Source organism: Lepisma saccharinum, chromosome 16 (assembly GCF_977018435.1).
Source record: "Lepisma saccharinum chromosome 16, izLepSacc3.1, whole genome shotgun sequence".
Taxonomy (NCBI): Eukaryota; Metazoa; Arthropoda; class Insecta; order Zygentoma; family Lepismatidae; genus Lepisma; species Lepisma saccharinum.
The window spans coordinates 43,680,452-43,697,593 of NC_139244.1; positions in this window are offsets into that span (position 1 = coordinate 43,680,452).

Sequence of the window (17,142 nt, forward strand, 5' to 3'; positions counted from 1 at the left end):
CGTAAGAAAGAAAAAATGCTCTAGAATTTGTTAAAAATCGAATTACTAGAAATTAATTTCGTTTTATTGCTTTCATAAATACTATATGTATGTAGATCTCTACTACTTAATAGTAGTAGTGGTATTAGTAGTATTATTATTAGTAATTCAACTAATTAATTATAAGTATTATTAATTAATTATGAGAATTATTATTTAATTAAAGTATAATAAAACAATGGTAATGTGAATTTGGAGAAAGTTTTAGATATAACCCCCCCCCCCCTTGATGAAATCCTGCGTACGCTACTGGCAGAAATAATGCATTGTGTTATATGTTCTTGTGTGTCAGTGGGTTTATAGGATATTCACTTTGGATGGGTTCATGGTTTTTACTTTATTACTTTTCATGTTTTGGTTCTCATTTTATAATAAACGGTACCCCTATAAGATTGGATCAGACATAAAGACGAATTCAAAAGGGAATTCTTTTCCGGAGAGGGACATCGTAACGATCCGTAGTATCTTTTAGTTATTATGGACAACGAACTCCAACCTTCCAGTCATTCAACCATCGTTTTCCAATCACGAAATATTCAGAAACATTACAGGAATGCAGTGTCAGACAGCACTGAAGCTCTTCCTGGTCATCAGCAGTACGAAATCCAGGAAGAGGCCACAGTCCTGACTGCGCATTTGTTTAGTAAATTGAATTGCAATAAAGGTCTGAGAGGCAGAGAGTTCGGGGGTCAGTTCTAATTGAGTTATTGAGAAGCAAGTTACGATTGAATAGAGAGAGAGGTGGAGGTTCTAGGGAGAGCGTGTTAACGCTAGTCGCAAGTCAGACTCTACGTACAGTCACAAGCATAACCTCTCACGACAGATCTTCAGTTGCTGCAGTACAGAGACAGGTATATCCTTACATTAGCCATGCTGATCCAGTCTTTAGGGGTGTGAAACTCAAATGTCATGTGTCGCCATTCAAGTGTGTAAATTTAGTACCTCTAGCGCCTTACCACCAAGCTCACCACTAGCAGAGAGTACTTTACCATCAAGGATGAATGATGATTAGTGATCTACATTCCCAAAAGATCCCCCATAGCTAAGGGTATGAGACGATACATGAAAGGCTGTGGGAAAAAAAGCGTTTTCTGAAATGTTAAACAGACAGTATTACAAGCTTTCTTCTACCTAGTCTTACCATAAATACTGTCACAAAGTTTTAAGTAAATTGACACAAAATGCTGAGAGATATTTTAATTAGTGTTGCCCACGAGACGAGACGAGACGAGACGAGACGAGACGAGACGAGACGAGACGAGACGAGACGAGACGAGACGAGACGAGACAAGACTTTGGTCTGTCTCGTCTCGTCTCGAAAATATTCGTTTGTCCCGTCTCGTGTCTCGTCTCGAAGGGCTCTGTCTCGTCTCGTCTTGTCCCGTCTCGTTTTGTCTCGTCTCGTGAAAGTAATGCAGGATATTATGCCAACAAAAGTTATCACTGGGAGACATCACAAATATTATTCCCGAAAATTGGTTAAACCTGTAATCACTTTGCTCACTGTAGCTATAGTGAGAATAAATATGATTCCTTAATCAAAAGAACATGAGTATATCAAATAAAGTTTGTTGATTATCAATAGGTAGATAATGTATAGAATCTGCCTTGCTTTCTAGAGTCGTTTTCACGTTCAGAAGACACAACGGCGCTTATGGAGAAACCGTACAGTGTTGCCAATACAGCGCTAACTCATGTCGCCGGGAAATGATGAGCTTCCTTCACAATGTAGGTGTTACATATTTTATATAAAATGATAATTATATGTAATTATTAATATTAATATTATACTGTGAACATTACAGTTCATTATCATGTCATTTTCCCATTAGATTTAATTTAATACACAGGCACATTTAATATTAATTCTCCTTTCTCTGTAATTATTTCATAGAATAACATTGAGATATGGTAATGTGTTACATATATATATATATATATATATATATATATATATATATATATATATATATATATATATATATATAAATTCATTATTGTCTATGAATTTATGTGTACGTTGGAAACTGAAAGGTGATCTTCATTTCAGTATTAATGTCGACAGTAATGTAAACAAAAACAACGTGTATTTGCGACAGCACTAATGTTTCTCACAACAGCAGCATTGTAAATAATTGTCAATTATTAAATTAAAGTAATTGCAATTCTATTATAACAAACTGAATGAAGTTAATATTTTTACTGAATGGAAATAAAATAACAACTCGAAAACTTGGTGGTGATTAGCCGGAATGCTGCGGTCAGTCGGCTCAAGATGGCCAGACAACGTCCCCTTAATTCGCGCGCGCTTCGGGTTAAAAATAAACTCCAAATGCATGGAAGTAATATTTCTGGGAACCTTTGAGTGGTTATAAAAAATGATTTCATTATTTTCTTCACAACTTTGTCGCTGGAAGTTTTTACTTGGAATTACAGAACAAAAAATTGCCAGCGACGACATTTTCTACTGCACGAATATAAAAAATCTCCACATACTTTATTTGAATATTTTTTAATGGGAATATGCTTTAAAGTATTGATAAATTCTGAGCACCACCATCACCTATGACAATTAGAAAACCGTGCCAATTTTTTTCATAATGAATGCTTCAATTTTACGGCATGTTTCAACGTTAGGAATGAAAACAATGTAAAAATTTTGTTTTCACAGACAATTTGCGTTTTTAATTTATCTAAAAATGTGTAAACAAGTTACCACTTTTTTGTGCTCACCGTCGTATTCTCTACAAAATTTCCTGCAAAATTGCAGGTACCGATTTTACGTAAGCTAAATTTGTAAATCGAGAAATTTCACAACAGCGCGCTCGTATTTTCCCATAAGAAAAGCATTGTCCATAAGAGTCCATTGTGTCTTCTGAACGTGAAAACGACTATAGCCCCCATATACTCTTTATCCATCGTACACGCAGGGAGCTTTTAGACAGAAGGAACACGCGACATGCGACAAGCCACACGGGGGTTTACACTGAAGTGACAAGCGACAGGATCGCCTTCCGTTCCGTCTATGATAAAAGCATTCACCGCACGGGAAGTATCAACAGATCGAGGCGATTCTACGCTCGATATTAAGAAAACGACCCAATTTGAGCGACACGCAAGCGACAAGAGACACGTGGTGCTTCGTTTCGGAAGGTTACGTTTACTGAGGGTTCGTATCCAAGCGAAACATGTTGCTTGTCGCTTCTCTCCTTTGACTCGTTCAATGTGACAAGCGACACGGAAGTATCACAGTGAAGCAACGAACGACAGGGACACTTCAGTTTATAAGCAAGCATTCATCGCGCATGCGCGGATAACAACCCTCGCGACTATATTGTGTATACGGTATCCAGAAAACGGCCTAAGCAGAACAACAAGCAAGCGACAAGCGAGACGTGCAGCTTCGGTTCGAAGAGTTTGCTGTGAGGAAGATTTCTTCACACCAAAGTTACAGGCGACACGAGTCGCTTGGAAGCGAACTTTCAATAGTCAATGCAACCTTTCGAACAGAAGACACACGAAAAGCTGCACGTGTCTCTTGTAGCCTCGGTCCGTTGTTCAAGGATGCGGGGTGAATGTTTTCCTTCAGACTGAAGAGGATTGTGTCGCTTGTCGCTTGGGTATGAATTATACGTGTCGCTTGTCGCTTGGGTATGAATTATACGTGTCGCTTGTCGCTTCGGTGTGAAATTTCCACAAGATAGCTTTCAGGTTGAAGCGACAGGCGACACAGGGTTTTCACACCAAAGCAACAAGCGACACGCTCCTTTATCGAGATTTCATACCGGAGCGACAAGCGACACGCGACACATGTTGCTTTTGAACGAGCCAATCAACAGCAACGTTTCACAGCGTAGGAGCATGGCAGGCCGCACAAACCTGCGTTCGATTGGTGAAATCCTGAAGCGACACGTGTTACGGGTCGCGTGTCGCTTCGATGTGAAATCTCCCTTAGTCTATAAGCAAGCTTTCACTGTGAATTCACTACGAACAGACAGAGGCGACAGGATGCAAGCTATTAAAAAACGGCCCAGTCCGAACGACACGCAAGCGACAAAGCAACACGTGCCGCTTGCCGGTCTAGTCGCTTCCGTTCATTTCCAAACGACACTTGTTGCTGTCGCATGTCGCGTATTACTCCTATGACTTCAGGCAATTTTATGTTCGTTACATCAAAGCAGAGTATCTAATTGCACTAGCTTTTTACTAGGTTTTTAGAGCCGCGGTGGTGTAGTCGTTAGGGCGTCTGACTGCCAGGCGGGAGACCCGGGTTCGATTCCCGGAGTGGGTGAATAAAGGTCGGAATTATTCCGCATTGTTCTCGCATAAAGCAGCTCCGGGGCTCAACAGCCTCATATCAATGGGGGCAATCCTGGAGGGCAAAAGCGGCCGGAGTGTGATGCTGATCACTTCGCCTCCAAAATGACCTTTCCCCCACATCCCGTAAATGTGCCTTCATGGCACTGTGTTATATGCACTTGGAACTTTACCTTTATCTAGGTTTTTAGTGCGAAATCTTTGAAGTTTGGAACCAGCACTCGAGGCTGCTGTGGATTTTGAGAAGAGGGTCATAAATGAAAGAAGGGTCTGTTTGGGCGAGAAATTGTATGACTATTGTCGCCAGTATGGCTGGAATAGGGCCGTGATAAACAATGGCAGTGACTACCTCCGGATCGTTTTGCGCAAGGATGAATGGAAGAGAGCTCTTGGGTAGCAGATAGTTGCCAGATTTAAGGTATTCTGAGGAAATTTCAGTACGAAGTTATACACGAGGACACGAGGGTAAAGTCTGGGCAAATTCGTTACGGACAACGTGTGACGAATTAGGATTTTTCGAGGGGGAATCTTACAGATCTCTATTCCTGTAATAGAAGCTGTTTTGGGTTTCCAAAGAAAATTCTTTATTCCGAATAAATAAATATTTGCAATTGATTAGTTATTTTGTTTATATTTTTTCGAGACTTTCGAGACGAGACGAGACTTTTCAGGAGCCGTCTCGTCCCGTCTCGTGTCTCGTCTCTAAAACGAGACGAGACAGGTGGTCAGTCTCGTCCCGTCTCGAATTTTAAAAAACCTGTCCCGTCTCGTCTCGTCTCGTGGGCAACACTAATTTTAATATCCTAATAACATTACTGAAATGGATGCATGACAAATCAAAATCACAAATCATTATTCAAAATGGCCACCCTTAGCACGCACACATTCCGTAAGTCTTTGTGGCCACGCATCAATTGAATTACGCAACACATCGACTGGAAAATCAGCAACTGCCTTCAGAAGATACCACTTTAAACTTTCAATATTGGGAGCTTGAGCTTGCCAACAGCTGACTAGCCTGTCCGTCTGTTTGTGCGAACGTGGCAACGTAGAAACCCCCCAGCCACATGGCAGCCAACGAGGAGACAGAATTTGGTCACGTTCTGCCGTTCTGCGTTCTGATTGCACGCCGCTTCTTATCGCGTCCGTACTGTAAGTCTTCTTGATTTAACTTTCCTAATAATATCTGAAGACTCGCGTACTTTCGACGTGGCCTTTGGCCACGTCTTGTACGCTCGCATGCGTGACCTTCGGCCACGTTTTGGGCGCAATCACGTTATAGATGGGGTTCCTCAATGGCCTTAATGACTTTGAAAATGTCTGCATGTTATATTGGATGATGGGAAACATGTGTACAAGTTCACTAATTTGTAAAGTTTAGAAAGTAACTTTATGTGTGTAAGTAGTGGTACTTGTGCTATTATAAACTCAAGAAAGGAAGAGCTCTCCTCCAGCAGAATTGTCTACACTTAAAACTAGCTCAACATGCCCATATGAGCTTCTTGCTCTAGTGTGGAACCCCCTCTAATCCAAGAATTTTGTAAAAAAGCCCTCATGGATTCCATGAGAAAGGAAGAGCCCCTCAGATTGATATGCCTATACTTACAAAAAGGCACTTCTGTGAGATTGTTGTCTATAAACTTGTCAAAAATTGATATTTGTTTGGCCACACTTAAAACTAGGCCAAGACACACACACATACACACCAACACCTACACATATTTACTTCCAATTTAAGTTTAATTGGACCTCAGCCTCAATCCAATATTAAAACAATGCAATATGCAGAAACCCTCTAGAATTGCTCCGTGACTCTCTCATTTCTCACATCATAAACATATGATTTTTCTCCTATGAGAATAACACTACATATGGTGTCATCAGGTAAAGCCTCATGAAATTCACAGATAATTTTAATGTTTGTTCTGTCACTCACCACAACTTGTTTTCTTTTTGAAGTGTTAATTACAAACATAGGTCTCTGTGCTTTGAATTCATCAGGTGTGTAGTACATGTCAGTATTGCCTGTAGTGACTCTCTTGAAAGCCGAAAAAGCCTCATATAATTTGAGGAAATCATTCTTGGACATGTCTAAATTGTAATTTTCTCTAGGAAATACCTCATTTCTGCCATTTTTAAGATATATGTTCTTGATGTTGCAGTTATCAAATTTGCTTGAATTTTTTTCCTGATTATTGTGTCTTCCAGTCTGAAACAATACCACTACAAAATCAGGCATGTCATATTGTATGCTGGAGAATGAATTTGTGGCATCAAACTCATAATATGTACCAGATGCGGGCTTCTGTACGCATTGATACGTATAAAATTGCAGAGGAATCTGTGGATTTTTTAGAATATCTGCTTTGTATTTAAGACCATAACTGGCTTCATACTCAACAACTGGGATTCTTAGCTCCATAGTCTGAATAATGCATTTGCCTGCATCTGGTAGGGTATTAGGCAGAGCTTCCCCTGTAGGGTTTATTGCACTGTACCTCATCAAAGCATTATTATCATTTGCAGCTCTTCTAAATGTAATTCTTAACCCACCCTTCCACATAATTTCTTTGTAATCTGAGAAGAATCCTGGCAACAGGCGCATAGGGAACAGCACTGTGTGGTTTTTAGATAATATCTTATCACCAGCCTCAAAACCACCGATTTTGTAGTATGAAGCCTCGGTTTTGGATAATTTCAATGTGGCCAAAGCTGTGGAGGTAATGCCGGGATAATCCACTCTGTTTATAACAACGCCATGCTTTCTGATCTCAATTTCAGAGAATAGATGAGGCACAAAATTGTCTACAAGTCTTATATTTGAATTTGCCGGATAATCTGTACCATCGAGCTTTACAACATCAAATTTGATGTATAAATCTGCTCTGTGAGGGTGTATAAATCCATCCCCTACATCAAGATCAACCTCAATCTCTGTGTTGGGTTGATTTAAATTTGCAAATGTCCTCCTGTTTGGGGGGAATGATTGTAGCTCATAACTCTCAATATTTTCCATTGTATGTATTTTTATTTAAATGTTAATCTCTATGATAGCAGTTGTTGTGGCTCCAGCAAAATCAACTAATTCTTCTTTTTCATTAGTGACCATCAATTCAATATAATCTATTCTATTATGGCACACAGGAAAATATAATGTTGGGGATGGATTGTAGATGATTGGCTCCATAAATTCAGAATTAGGCTTGAATGTTGCAATAATACCTGTTTGTTTGTGAGAGCCTATACCATTTGATTTGGTGATCATACCCTCTGCCACATTACAGTGAATATTTAGAGTCTCTATGGCTAAGAATTTAGGTATATTCATAGCAGTGTGTTTGATGCCTGGTTCAAGTTTTGTGTTGTTCTCAAATCCTAACAGCTCTCCTATAGTAGCCAGATCCACTGTTTCTGTGGCAGATACAATCTCTACTCTGTGAGTGACAGAATTTTGACTTAACACTACACCTCTGGGTAATTGAGCATTTAGAGTGGACAGATTATACTGCCCTGGAGTGATGACAATTTTTTCATCCCCTACTGCAATTGTGTTGTTGTGGTGTGTAATATTTGGGATTAGGTACATGCCATAAAATGCCCTGAGAGCTATTGTTTTGGGATATACAATGTCATCATGCAATTTGAGTTTTAATATTGAATTTTGGCTGGTGAGATGGAATACCCCCATGATGTTTCAGATACCACAAGGCTTTTTGAAAATCTTCAATTGATGGTTTATTTATTTTAGACATGTATCTAAGAACAGATAAACACAAATGTCCGCAATTAACATCTTTGAAGTTTTGAACACGGGCATTATTGTAATAAAGATTAGCTGATTTTAGATATTTTACTAAATTTTCAGGTGGAACACCTCCAAATGAATCAAACACAAATGCCTCATCTTTTAAATATTTAAGATAACAGATCCAGTGAGTGCCCTGATTTTTGTACTCATCCAAATTAACAATGCCACACTCTTTGTTGAGTGGTTGTTCTGGCAAAGAATCAGACATGTACACACCTCTAAAATGTTTGATGCCCAATGGCTTGATTAAAGCTTCAATATCTTGGTTTGTAAGTGCTTCTTGTTTTTTTTAAACTTATTCATGGCTCTCTTAACACCCTTGCCTTTTTTCTCCATTGCCAGGTTATGGCGCCTCTGCTCATCTAATTCTGCCCTATTTTTCTTGGCATCTATTACTGTTTTTGCTATGGCGGCTGATCCCCCAGCCAAGCTCCCAACAGCCCCGAGAGCAGCTAAGATGGCAGGGATGGTAAATATAAATCCCCCCACATGTGATTTTTTTCTTGATTGCTGTAATTTTTTTAATTGGGGGGTACTGAGCAACAATTTCATACCATGCCCCTTAGCAATACAAGAATTTTTTTTCTTGCGTTGCTTTTTTGTTAAGAGACTGTCAATAGTTTTAAGAGATTTGAGACCTGCATAAGGTATTTGATACATAACACCCTTGGCCTTCATTGTAGGTTTATTATATACATATTCACAACCCCCACCCCAGTTTTTGTTTGGTGTTCATAGCTATGGTGGTTCCCAATGCTGCTATTTTTTCACTCAAAGAAGCATCTTTGCTTACAAATCTGCCAAATGCAGCCTCTTCTAATTTCTTGTCTGCAACATGTCTCTTGTCAAGATCAGAATGTGTGTTGTATGCAATATCATGGTCTCTACAAGCAGCATCTAGGGGATTAACACCAGGATCCCCTCTGTTTAATCTATGGTCCAATTTTGTGCCTGGACCACAATACTGATAACCTGGAATGTGTAGTTCAAATGGCAGCTTGTTTATAATGTCATTAACAAGGCCCCGACCCTCAGAAATATTCCAAAATTTGGGGGGTAGAGTATTAATAATTTTTATGAGATATCCAATCCCCTTAGCGTCATTCACTATAAAATTAGACAATTTGGTGCTTATCATGTCCATAATTCCAACCTTTTCATTGTAAAAATTGTGGTTCCCAGCATTTTCCTCCCCAGCTATCACCAATAGCCTATCTACAAGTTTCCTGACATCATCAACCCACACAAATTCTTTAGGCAGGGTGTTGTATTGTTTGATTCCACTGCCAGTCTTGATTTGAGACCATATGGGCTTGATTAAATTATTGTATTTTGCTCCACTGCTCGACTTGACTCTTTTTTGTGTGGGATCATTGTTCTGGTATAGAGCATCTGATTTTATTAATATTTCTTTGTAATCCTAATAATCTTGATCTGTATAGCTGCCAGGCCTTTTCCTAGTCATCAATTCCCACAATCCAGGTGTTCCGGTGTACTTAACAAAAGCACCTTTTTCTCCAAGTCGAGATTCTGAATATACAATTATATCATCTCCCATAAATGTTACTCTGAAATTGCCAATTCTATGTATGATGCTGCCATCAAGCTCTGTGTCAACATATAAGCCAAACACCTCATCTTTATTGTCTTTAGGTGTGGTTAAATATTTTTGAGCAAGAAGACCCAATTCAATAGGATCCTGACTAGCCTCAATTCTTCTAGGAGGACTAGGTGTATGAATACTGGAAAGTGGGGTGAATGGATAATCTAATATGTTCCTAGCAGCTACAGGTACAAGCTCTGTGAGCAAATTTTGATTTTGCTCTGTAACAGTTTTGATATTCTTACCTAAATTATTAATAGCATCAATTACAGGCTGTTCTGTTTGTTTGTGTTTTTCATAAATTCCACGGTTCTCTGATTTCCATCCCTTAAATCTTTTTACAAGATAATCTCTTAACTTATGATCATCAATGATTGGCCTTTTCATGTTTATTTATGTTTCAATGTCTAGAAAATTGTTGATTTTATTTCTGTATTTGCCAGTATTAGGTGTTCTTGTCATATCAATTGTGACAAACCCATAACTGTCCTGGTTCCAGCACTTGCTGCAAAATTTAGAAAAATCATTGTAGCTCAGATCCCCACCTACATATTCATCATGTATGTGTTTGAGGTTGGTATGATCCTGATGAAACACACATATAAAATTGCTGTTGTCTCGGATCAGTTGCTTGGGTATTTTTGAAAAAGTCTGTGCCAGGTAGAAGCAATCAATGTTTTTGTGCCGGCCCTGTGTAAAGAAATTTCTAACTTTGTTTTGATTATCCAATATAATGTCATCAAACACAACAACAGAATTATCGAGACATTCATCAAGTGGCTTAACATCTGGTTCAAAAGTGGCAATATCCAATCCATCATATAGCTTCATCAGCTGCTGATATTTTAATTGTTCCAAGCTCTTAGAAAAGATATACAAGTGCCTGTTTTTCCAGTCTAACCAGTTGGGTGCTAATAAAAAATTATCAACAATTAGTGTAGTTTTACCACAAGCAGATGGCCCAACAATAAGACACCTAATATTATCAGGTAGCAAGTTGCCATTTCTCTTATTCTGTTGTTCAGGTTCTGGCAGCCTTTTTATAACATCCCAGGTGCTCATATTATCACTTTGTTTGCATCGATCCAGCTGTTTTCCGGATGACCCAGCCATTTGACAAGTAACTTGTTGCCTTTTCTGCGGATGATTTTTTCTATGAGATATGTGTCAGGCTGTTTAGTTTTGCTGAGCTCTTGTTCATAGAACCTGCCTTTGAGAATTTCTCCTCGGTGATCCTTTATTATATATGTGTTAAGGGTCCCGGGTTTAACCTGAACCACTGTAAATAATTCTGTGCTCCAGTTTCTTGTAAAGCCTCTCTTGAATAAGTGCTTATATTTGCTGATTCTTACTTGATCCCCTACCCTGTATTTGGCCTTTCTTGTTGTTGGCTGGTATTTAGGATAATAAACAGTACTGATCAATTTTTGCTCATCAGATGAAGTTACTTCAGAGGGTTTCATGTTGATTGTGGAATGGACCGAGTTGTTATATTTATGTAGAAGTTCTGGAAGAATATTAATCCATTTATAATTACCTTGCAGGGTAAATTGTTTATACATAAGATTTTTTAAGGTTCTGTTGAATCTCTCTACAATTGAGGCCTTGAGATCACTGTAACTCGAATAATGTTGTATTGCCTGGCTTTTAATAAATTGTTGAAACACTGAATTATAAAATTCTTTGCCATTATCTGTTTGCAAATAGCGCGGGGATCTTCCACTCTGATTGATGATTGTTCTCAAAGCTTCTGTAACACATTTTCCAGTCTTGGATTTGAGTGGCACAGCCCAGGCAAATTTTGAAAATGTATCTATGATAGTGAGTAGATACTTGTAGCCCTTGTTGATTTTGTCTAAGTTTTTCAACTGTCCACTTGCCATTTCAATCAAGTCGCTCTGCCATAAATCATCTATGCCCTTTGTGACTACTGGGAGTCTCTTAAAATTATGTCTGGCCTGTCTGTGTAATTCATCAACAATAATTTGTCTAGACATAATATGTAAACAAGAATATTGCAACTATGGGGTGTTCAGCAGCTGATACTGCAGGATTTTCTAAATATAATTTGTCCCCTATCTGTATTTTAAATTCCGAAGTGCCATCATCTTCTACATAAGATGTTTCTAATGTATTGGGGTCTGTAAAATCCTCTAATTCTACACTGGTGATTTTCACTTTGTTATCAGCATTTGTTATTGATAAGGTAGGGTAGTGGTGTGCCTGTGGTTGTAGCCAATATTTGATCTTGATTGGTCTCAATGTGCCCCCAACAAAAAATTGGTAATAAAATTGTGCAGGGGACAGCATATATATTTTGCCTCCTGGTGTAAATGGAGAATCATATTCTTTGTTGGGGATACTGTACAATTCAAGAATTACTGAATGTTTTGGATTCTCGATTATGCCTGTTATTTCCTTTTCTGCTGTGAGCAATCTGCTTGTTACAGATTCAAGGTGCTCATTGATGGTCCTAACAATCTCATCGTGCCCAGGCTTGATTCTTATGTCCACAGCAAGTTTCTTGTATTGTTGCACAATATCTTGAAGCTGGGTGGCAAAAACAGACAGAGCATTTGCTTGATTGGATTCCATGGTCCCTAGCTGTTGCTTGATATTAGCTACAATTTGTTGCAAATTTTCAACAATTGCCAATTTTGAATTTTGAGCAGTAAGATCATGGACCTGCCTTCTGATATCCTCAAACAGGGCAGAGTGAGATGTTTGATCTCTGCTTGGATATTCTTGATATCTTCTGATTTCAATATCCTATTCACTGCTCTCTTAATATTTTTAAGTTCCTGTGATGTGGGCAGATTTGATACAGTATTTTGTAAAAACTCAAGTGCCAATTTCACATCATTTAATTCAGAAGCATGAGCCACATTTTGCATAGCATTTTGGAGCAGGGCTATATCTGCCTGAGAGGGTGTGGATTGTTGTAAAATTTCAAGTTTTGTTTGGATATCATCTATCAAGTGATGAAAATGAGATAATTCAGATTCAGTGTTGAGGTTTTCAAGCTTTGTGATTTGTTGCTGGACACTGACAAGAGTATCTACAATACCGGGCAATCGGGATTCAAGTACATTTGCCAAATCACTTTGCACTGCTGCTATTGTACCTTCAAGATGGGTTATGGAACTTTGAATTTTTCCAAAATCTTCATATGTTTCAAGTTGCAGCTTAATATTTGCTACACTCCGAGTTATTGCATTCAAAGCATCAGAAGATGGCAAATTGTTCATAAAATTTTCAAGTGTCTCAATTTTTTCTTTAACCTCGGCTATGGCATTGTTCAGAGGGTCCAGATTAGGTATTTGGAGTGACTGAATCTGTTCCTTTAGAGTGGAAATCACAAGATCAAAATCTTCTTGTGATTTTATGCTTTTGACAATTGTTTGGAGCTGTGCCTGGACATTATTTATCTGCTCTTCCAATTGCTGTTTCAATTGCTCAGAGTTGTTAGCCTGGGTCTTAAATTTGGCTTGAAGAGCTGCTACAGCTTCTTCTAAACTTTGAAAATTATTTAATGTGGCCAAATCAGTATATTTCTGAAGCAGCAATTTGAGTTCAGAATCAATTTTAAGAAGAGGGTCCATGCATTGTGATTGCAAATTTGTAATTTCTAATTGAAGACTGGCATTGAGTGTGGTTTGTAAAGCTTGTAAATCACTTCTTAATTTCTTGACTCTGACATCAAGCATCAGAATCTCATCACTGTGATCTTCATGTCTTGTATGGCCAAAAATATCATTAGGCATTTTGTTTAGTAGTTATTTATTATTGAATACCTGATTCTTAATTCTATAAAAAAAGGTATAAGCTTGTCATAAGATCCCGGGACTTCAATATATAAGCAATCACCAGCAGAAACAGTATAAACAGTGCCAGAAACCATGTTTGAGTGCTTAATTCTGTAAATATTTCTCCCTACTGAAATTTTAACATCACCCTCAGGGGTTGTAATAAATTGCAATTGCCCACCTACAGGTAATTGGTAATAATTTAAATTATTGTTAAATATGTACAATATTTTGCCTGTTTCTTCATCAATATCTGTAAGTATGCTATTCAGATGAATAATTAACAAGCCACTCAGTTTAGATATGATATCAGGAGAGGGTTGTGGTGTTGGCAGCTCCATAACAGCCCGTTTTTTGAACCCAAATAAGTTCATAGGCATGTTTATTTATTTCAAATCATGCTCTGTGATTGGGCATTGATTGCCATTTTTTAAATCACAATGCCCCCATGGTAGAGTATGTATGCCACATGATAAAATGCGTCTCTTATCATCATGTGGGTCCAGAGCCACTTTTCTTACAACATTTGAAGTCAATAAGTGATCCACACTCTGGATTCTGGATTCTGATGTTCTGATTAAGCTCTGGGATTTGAGGCAATTTTTATAATCTTCAAATTGGAGCTCTTTTTCCACAGCTACTTTGCCAATACCCTTGGCTTTTTTGACAACAGCATTACATGTTTTAAAACTATACATCTTGGCACTTAACCCAGCAAATTCCACAATAACATCACCAAGTGTCTCATCTTTTAACTTGCCGGGCACTTTTTTGTTGTGGGGTTGAATATTCAAATGGCCTGGCAATTCACTGGTATCAAAGTATTGAAACAATTCAGGCTGTGACATATCTTGATAAACATCTTCTGTTTGAATATCAAGAATAAAACTATCCGTATCCATGTACATCAGTTTTACATTATCACCATAAAAAGGTTTCAACACATTATAATACAATGTTAACATATGTAATTTGGACAATTCCAATATTGCAGCCCCTACATAAATAGGTTTATCAAACTTAATTCTTGTTTTTTTTTCATGTTGAAAAGAGCCATATCTTCATCATAAATTCTTCTGTAATTGAAATTAGGCTTTGCAACCAATTTTTTGCTCAGGCTGGGGTCAGTAATTATTTTAACATTGGTATGTTTTCTGACATTTTCAATTGTTTTGCCATATACAGAATTTACCATCAATTTAAACAAGGTCTTATCAAATTCGCTCTTTGCAGATGTTCGAAGCTTTGTGTTTGTATCAATATATGATTTCAACCATCTTGAGTGCCTGAACCTCAAAACTTTTCCAAGTTTGGTCACTTGAACACCATGTTTCATCAGGAACTGGAGGTTCTTGTAATATATGACACAACCCTGTTTTGGCTCCAGTGTCATCATGAGCTTCTTCTGTTTAGAGCCAGGTGAGCACTGAACCTCGGGAATTGGGGGCAGATCAGAAAATTTGTTGTGTAAATGATCTGGAATTGTCAAATCAACCTCTAAGAATAAGCCATAATTACTGTCATCATAGTTCTGAAGATCCTCAATATTGAAATCTTCAACCCATTCAAGCCCTGCATATGGCAATTTTTGCATCATTGCGTGACCATAGAGGCTGTTTGCATCTACATACACTATATAATTTGATGGCCGTGCTGGATTATAATCAGGCATATATTTGTTATTTGCTCTGGCATATCTCTGAGAACATTGCACCATCCCTCCTCTTATACCTTGCTCCATAAACAAGTACATATCTTGATCCTGGATCAGATCCAATTGCTTTTTGGTGTTTAAAAACATTGCAGACCATGCTAGGCCCGGGGCACTAAAAAAATACACTGGGTCCAGTCCATAATTTTGCATACAAAATTTTCTGAATGCCTGCATTATATCTGCTGAGATGGTCACATCAAGTTTCAAATATGCCATGTGATAATCACCAAATGTCTTGCATTTGAAATTGTCCCACACCAATTGGGCATGGTGATAATCCTCATCAGTAATTCCAGATCCTCTGATTTTGCTGTAAAACTCATGTTGTGGAGGCAGGGAACACTCATTAAATTTAGAAAAATCTGTAACATAATCATATGGATATACACCCTTCCGCCTAATTAATTTCGGGTCCTGATTTGGAAACACTGCACGTGTGATTTTGAATCGATCATCAGGTAATTGAGTGGCCAGTGTATCCAGGCTAGCAGGTAAAAATCTGTAAGAATCAAGAAAACTTATGTGAATAGGAGTTCCATTAACTTTAATTGTTTTGCTAATAGATATATATTTCTCATCATTTTCAGCTAAAATATTTAAATTCTCCTTCTCAAACCCCTCATATCTGATCAGATGATGGAAATCATAATTGGATGCTCCATGACAAAATATGGGGACAAATCTTGGTCTCTTGATCTTAATATTACAGCTATTACACAGGGCCTGTTTATATCGACCATCTGTATGAGAATGGTGATGCACCTTGATATTTGTATCTGAAAATTCACAATCACATAGTGGGCATTTTTCTGCATTGTTGAAATCCTCAATCTGTTTCTCTGTTAAAGGCAACATGGGTTTTGATTTTAATAAGATGTTAGATGTTATGTCACGGCACTCATTTTCTATTCTATGTGCAAATATTTTGATGGCATCTGGCCCCATGTATGAATCTATTTTGGTAACAACACCATCCTGTACAACCACATAACAAAAGCTGGAAGGTTCATGTAGCTGGTATGGTGTAATTGAAGAATCTTCAGGATCTGGATTGCAGAATGCAAGAGGTTTGAGGTTCGATTCAAAATCACAGACAATATATGCTGGGTGTTCCAACAAGGCTTCAAACTTTTTGAATTTGCAATTTTCACTTGGCATTGGCATTACCATATGAACAGGTTTATGATTGCCACAATATTTCAGATGCTCAATTAATTTGTTTTTGGCAATTTCTGCACTCACTTTACAAACCCCATTCACTGTTTTTCTACCATCAAGTACAGTTAAACATCTTCCGCACAACTTGAATATTCTATTAGTTTTGTCTAGTTGTGTTCTGACTAAAGCTTCAAGATTATGTATCAGAGTGTAATGATATGTGCCATCCCCTTCAATTAAGAGCAGTTTAATCGGAACAGCAGAATTATCATCATTGATTCTGAGAGGATCTATCAAGCAATTATCACGACCAGTGGAACAAATATATACATTAATAGATAATTGTTTGCCATTCATATCCCTGGCCCTTTTTTCAAATTTATCAATATTCTGTACAGACATTGGATATTCCAAACCCTCCATTGCATCGTCAAAAAGATGTTCATATTGTTTATAATAACTTATTCTTTGAGGATTCCTTGAAACTGGAAACAAAGCAGCTAATATACACCACAAAAAGCATTTCTGGTCGGTATTTTCTATATTAACCACGGCTCTTTTGTTTTTAATATTGGCAGGTAATGGCAAATATGTAGAACCTTGTAATGGGCAGAATTCAGAAATATTAACATATAACTTGTGCGGAAAGCCGCATAGGCTCCATCCAGACTCTTTTGCCTCAAATTCAGAGTGTTTA